Source organism: Rhagoletis zephyria, unplaced genomic scaffold (genome assembly GCF_001687245.7).
Source record: "Rhagoletis zephyria isolate East Lansing unplaced genomic scaffold, Rhagoletis_zephyria_1.1 Rzeph_scaffold_00328, whole genome shotgun sequence".
In the NCBI taxonomy this organism is placed as follows: domain Eukaryota; kingdom Metazoa; phylum Arthropoda; class Insecta; order Diptera; family Tephritidae; genus Rhagoletis; species Rhagoletis zephyria.
This window is the reverse complement of record NW_016157412.1, coordinates 8,434-15,513: the sequence shown is the minus strand read 5'-3', so window position 1 is coordinate 15,513 and position 7,080 is coordinate 8,434.

The following is a 7,080-nucleotide window of genomic DNA, read 5'->3' as shown; positions in this document are numbered from 1 at the left end:
TCGTGCCNTCTTGTCAAAAAGTGTTTTTTCTGGGTTTCCAGGGTTAATGGAGACATATGAAGAAACTGAAGAACCACAAAGAACAAGGTTAGGTATTCTCCCCAATAATAGACCATTTACGCGAAGTGTTGCGAGGTCACTAGAAAACCAAGTAGTGGGTTTCCTGCTCACGCAAATAGATACTGGGGTCGAATATCCAATAGACTTCGTGCCAGTGGACAATTACAACCGCTGCACTGCTCGAATTTTTGGGCGAAAAGTACAACAGGATTCTGATCCTCCCTGCAACCAAAAAACGGACGAAGACAGCACCGAATCCCTTAGTTTTTCTCGGAAACTGGACCGCATTCTGGAGATGTCAGAACCCTCGGCTCAGGAGGAAATGTTAGAGGGAGCGGTTGGAGGTGTAATACCGCGACCGACACAGGAGTCAGCCGGAGGTGGCGAACCAACAACCGCGCCTCCAGCAAACAGACCGAGCCAGATGATGGCGGTGTTAGTGCAACAGAACGCGGTAATGGCTGATTGTATGAATGAGGTCAGGAAAATCCGGACTGATGTGTCGCAGCTCAGCGACCGCGTTGGTGATGTGGAGGCTTCGATGCAGGCTCCAGCAGCACCATCACCAACAGGTACGACCTCAACACCGGACCCAGCGAACTGGCGAGGAAATAGAGGACAACCGAACGATAGTAGTAGGCAGTCGCGTGAGAGAGCAGATGGTCATGAACGCAAAAAAGTGGATTAAGACAAGTGGCATTTGAATTTCGATGGAACCAATAGGGGTGACGGTGGAAAGTTTCGTCTTCTGCTTGAAACGAATGCGGGTACAGTATCACCTCTCCTATGATCAGTTTTTTTCCGAGTTCCACTGCTTGGTCACAGGAAATGCTCTGAAATGGTACTGGCAGGTCTTGGAAGACCATGCCGATGATGAAACATTCGATTACTTCGAATTAAAAGGAGAACTATTAGCGCAGTACCAATCGGCCGAGTCAGATTATGAGGTGATACGCGAGATCATGGAGCGAAAACAGCACGTACAAGAAAGCTTTGAGGACTTGTATGCAGATATACATGATATCACGTTTCGTCTTCGAAAAAAGATCCCAGAAGACGAGTTGGTAAAGATCGTACGGGGAAACCTCAAACCATACTTGGCTAATCTTACTTTCGCCACTAAGATTGGATTGATGTCTGAACTGAAGTACGAATGTAAGAGAGCTGAAAAACTTATTGAGGAGAACAGGTCGAGAGTCAGGGTATAGAAAGTTGTGACAGGCCATATCCGGAAGAATGGAAAAACGACAGGGAAATAGAAGTTAAAGGCTCTTCGAAGATATTAGAAGGGCGAGAAAACGAAATAATGAGGATATCTTGACAAAATATTCGTACGGCCAATGGCGAAGAAACGCTAGTAGTAGGCGTCATAACACTTCCCGTAGTTTGGGATGGGAGAAGTAGGGTCTTAGAATTCCTCATTGTACCAACCTTGACCCAGAAGGTGTATTTAGGTGTAGATTTTTGGCGTGTGTTTGATATGAATGTAGTAAGCAGAGGTGTGAATGAGAACATTAAAAGCAATGCGGTTTCAGAGCTCGTAGCCAAAGAAGGTGATCTCTCTTTTGAAGCGGTGCAGCATGTGCTCTCGGAAGATCAAAATAGGCGGCTTGAAAGAGTTAAGGCGCAGTTCCCGTCCTTCGCCGTTCTGGGCTTAGGTCGCACCGATATTGAAGAGCACCTAATTGAAGTTGTGAACGAAAATATACCCGTAAAACAAAGACACTACCCTATTTCACCTGCTATTCAGAAGTTAGTATTTGCGGAGCTGAATACGATGCTAGAGATGGGGGTCATAGAGGAGAGCAACAGCAGCTGGAGCTCTCCCGTCTCTCTAGTAATTAAGGGAACCAAGAATAGGCTGTGCCTAGATGCGCGAAAAATAAATGAACGTACGATTAAAGACGCGTACCCACTTCCCCACATAGACGGCATACTTAGCCGACTACAGAACACGCGTTCCATCTCAGCAATTGATCTTAAGGATGTCTTCTGGCAGATTCTGCTAGATCAGAAATCCAGAGAGAAAACAGCTTTTACGGTACCTGGTAGGTCCCCATACCAATTCACTGTGATGCCCTTTGGCCTCTGCAATGCTGTCCAGCGAATGTGTCGTCTTATGGACAAAGTTATACTAGCGGCTTTACGTGAATTTGTTTTTGTGTATCTTGACGATCTGTTAGAGTGTTTTGTAGATTTTGATTCGCATATGTCCCTATTGGAAAAGGTCGCTAAGTGCTTGCGTGATGCGAAGCTGTCGATCAACGTTGAAAAAAGTAAATTCTGCTATCGTGAGGTACGTTACTTGGATTATGTTGTGGGAGATGGATGCATTCGAACGGATGCTAACAAAGTTGCAGCCGTACGAGATTTCCCTCTTCCAAAGAGCCCTAAGCAACTCCGACGGTTCCTGGGCATGTCAGGATGGTATCGCAGATTCATCCAAAACTACGCGAATATCGCTGCGCCGCTACATGACTGCCTGTCCAAGGACAAAATAAACAAATTTCACATGACCGATGAGGCCATCAAGGCGTTTGAGGCACTGAAACACAGCCTTATATCCGCCCCAGTACTCGTACATCCGGACTTCTATAGACGATTTTACATACAATGTGACGCATCGACTGACGGGGTGGGAGAAGTACTCTTCCAAATGGACGTGGACGGGGAAGAAAGACCGATAGCGTACATGTCAGCCAAATTGAATAAGGCACAAAGAAACGATAGCGTGACCGAGCTAGAACGCTACGCCGCCGTGCTAAGTGTCAAACGCTTCCGACCCTATGTGGAAGGTCTACCATTCACCATAATCACGGATCACGCTAGCCTCAAATGGCTAATGCAACAGAAGGACCTCAGCGGACGTTAGGACGGTGGAGCTTAAAACTACAGGCATTACAGCTCAATGATAGGGTACTTGATGTGTGCCTCGATTCGCCTTATTTCAACTCAGAAAAATATACGAGACTGAGAGACGCAATCGACAAAGGCCAAGACAAAATACCGGAACTATGTATATCGGACGGTTACGTATATAAACGGACCCAGTTTAGGCGAGGGGATGAATTGCAGGAAGACCAAGCCTGGAAGCTCTGGGTGCCGTCGGGCTGCGTATGGGGCTGGTGGAAGCTGCTCATAGTTCGCCCTCAGCTGGACACGGGGGAATCCACAAAACGTTATCTAGGATCCGCGAAAAGTATTACTGCCCGTAAAAGTTTGCGAATCGTGCAAGGTTAATAAGACCCAAACCCATTTCAAAAGGCCACCAATGGGTAAACAATAAGTCACTGAGCGACCTTTCCAACGTGTATATGTTGATTGTATGGGACCATATCCGCGCACCAAGGATGGAAATGTGTTTGTGTTCGTTTGTCTTGACCATTTTTCCAAATTTGTCTTTCTTAGACCCATGCGACAGGCCACGGCCGATAGTCACGTTCCTTGAAAGGGAGGTGTTTCATGTTTTAGGGGTCCCGGAATATCTACATTCAGACAATGGGAAGCTATTCGTTGCCAACATGTTCGACGCTTTCTTAGAGAAGTACGGAGTTAAGAATATAAAGACGGCATTCTATTCGTCTCAAGATAATGCTGTCGAGCGCGTGAATAGGTCTGTTCTTCAAATGCTAAGATCTTATATAGGCAGTAGTCAAAGAAATTGGGACCAGCACTTGAGTGACGCGGCATTTGCTTTGAGAAGTGTGACACATTCAGAGATAGGTGTATCTCCATACTACGCAGAGTTCGGAATACCAATGGTGCCACACGGCGCGGCGTATGACGTGCTTAAGAAATTAGGTTCCATCAAGGACACTGACTGCGCTGTAGAATTGGGTCTATAAAAGCATCAAGCGAAAAATATTGAATTTAAAATCGGCCGGTTAGTGTACCGCCGCAATTTTAGACAGAGCTCGCAGATGGACCATTACAATGCCAAACTTGCGCCGAAGAATGTTCAGTGCGTCATATTACGAAAAGTTGGCACAGCGCTTTATGAACTAGGCGACACCTCTGATAAGAAGTTAGGCGTGTACCATGCGAAAGACATGTTTGTAGCATAGACACTCAGCAGGTCGGATCAAGGTGTAAGTGCATGTTTTGTCTTGTCTGTATTTGTGATAGAGGTTTCTGTCCGATAAGAATGTGGTGAAAGTGTACGTCTTATGTGTACAAAAGATGATAACTATACTTAACAATACTCAAATTGAAACGACTTAAGTTCGCAGATTCATGTACTTATACACCCCTTCTACCGTGTCTTGTCCCCCTTACAAACCTTACCCAGTGATAGGCTAAGTTATTACCAGGTAAATTAGATGATTTTTTTCGTAGAGAGAGTGGAGAATATGATAACAGGCTAAGGAATAGGGCCCGGCAACAGGTCATGGGTCGAAGCCACACATTGGGCGCTAGAGAGGAATATGGTCAGGCTGCGTTATGAACTCTTTTGCGCACTCGTTCCATAGTGTAGGCACCATCGACGTGTAACGAACAGCCACAACGAAGAGCCGCAACTTTAAAGCGGTAAGATCACCGTTTGCAGACCGAATTGCATCTACCAAGGTAAACGGAATCATCAGATGCTATAAATTGGGAAAAGAAGAAGCTGCGCGACACACTTGAGTGAATGCTGAAGACTGTTAAAGATATCAGTGCGTGCCGCGGAAAAGTTTTAACTTAAAAAAAAAATTTAAAAAATTAAGTGTTAACAGAATAAACGTAGTTGTTTTGGTCTGAAGCAAAGTGTTAAAGTTTGGATCAGGAGCAGTTCGACAGCGAGAACAATCCCGAATCACCAGCTAATTTCAGCAGACATCACCCCACAAAAATTTGGAGGGGATCCCGCCAACCCAAGGTATGAAGTTCATTGAGAGTTCATATGAATCAAAAGTAATTACCCTGGCGCCGTAAACAGCTGAAGTAATAAACCAGCCTTTTTGCTTTGACTACTTCACCTGGTATTGTTCAACCATGTTTAATTACAGTGAATCGATACTAAAGTAAACGTACAAAAAAAAGAAAAAAATAATAATAATATAAATCCAAAATTGCGTTTGTACATCTGCAGATACTTGAGCGTATGTATATGCAGAAATATCTGCATATATGTATGTATATGTATATATGTGCGTGTACACAAATGTAAACCACGAATAACATTAGACACCGCTGTTCGCTTGCAGGCGCTGTTCGCTTACATGGGCTGTTGGCGGAGAAACCAAAAAGGTTCCGCGGCGCAACTAACACCAGGCACTGCTAACACCAAAGATTTCCAGAGCTAAGAAAGGAATGAGAAGGGGCTGCGCTGAATACGTTGGGCTCAGCAGCGACAGGAGCCGCTGAGAGCCATTGGAAACAAGGGAATAACCCGCGTTTGCCTACTCGCTACTTAGCTAACGTACTCACCTGCCAGTGTCACCTGCGATTACAATTAGGGCCGGGGCCGGTTTGAGCGTCACGTGGTTGCGGAGCACCGGAAGACCTAAAGTGCCTGACCCCAAGGCCAGCACAACTTGGGGACTAAAGATCACGTTTCTATACAGCACCTCTTGGTTTTNACAGCCACAACGAAGAGCCGCAACTTTAAAGCGGTAAGATCACCGTTTGCAGACCGAATTGCATCTACCAAGGTAAACGGAATCATCAGATGCTATAAATTGGGAAAAGAAGAAGCTGCGCGACACACTTGAGTGAATGCTGAAGACTGTTAAAGATATCAGTGCGTGCCGCGGAAAAGTTTTAACTTAAAAAAAAAATTTAAAAAATTAAGTGTTAACAGAATAAACGTAGTTGTTTTGGTCTGAAGCAAAGTGTTAAAGTTTGGATCAGGAGCAGTTCGACAGCGAGAACAATCCCGAATCACCAGCTAATTTCAGCAGACATCACCCCACAAATATTTGGAGGGGATCCCGCCAACCCAAGGTATGAAGTTCATTGAGAGTTCATATGAATCAAAAGTAATTACCCTGGCGCCGTAAACAGCTGAAGTAATAAACCAGCCTTTTTGCTTTGACTACTTCACCTGGTATTGTTCAACCATGTTTAATTACAGTGAATCGATACTAAAGTAAACGTACAAAAAAAAGAAAATAATAATAATAATATAAATCCAAAATTGCGTTTGTACATCTGCAGATACTTGAGCGTATGTATATGCAGAAATATCTGCATATATGTATGTATATGTATATATGTGCGTGTACACAAATGTAAACCACGAATAACATTAGACACCGCTGTTCGCTTGCAGGCGCTGTTCGCTTACATGGGCTGTTGGCGGAGAAACCAAAAAGGTTCCGCGGCGCAACTAACACCAGGCACTGCTAACACCAAAGATTTCCAGAGCTAAGAAAGGAATGAGAAGGGGCTGCGCTGAATACGTTGGGCTCAGCAGCGACAGGAGCCGCTGAGAGCCATTGGAAACAAGGGAATAACCCGCGTTTGCCTACTCGCTACTTAGCTAACGTACTCACCTGCCAGTGTCACCTGCGATTACAATTAGGGCCGGGGCCGGTTTGAGCGTCACGTGGTTGCGGAGCACCGGAAGACCTAAAGTGCCTGACCCCAAGGCCAGCACAACTTGGGGACTAAAGATCACGTTTCTATACAGCACCTCTTGGTTTTCCGTGGGGAGAAAACGACCAATTGCCAACTCGTGTTCCGCGCACTAAGGGTGTTTCTAATGCGCGTTAGATTTAAGTCCATTAGTATTATAATTTAATTTTTTTATTATATTTTTTATTTTTTTTTTCCTTTGGTTACGACCCGTCAAAATTGCATAAAATCCACTTTTAAATTTCGCATACGTATGTATGCATATAAATTTGAACATATTATTTTACTTTTCTTTTTGAATTTATGAATTTGTAGAATTTTTATTTAATCGGCGCACCTACACGCCATAAATTTTGCACATGAATTCCTTTCTTTTCTTTTTTATGAATTTATTTTCTTCGGTGTAAACACAAACACTTTATTTGAATTGTACACTTTCCGCACTAGTTTTCGCGTTTATTT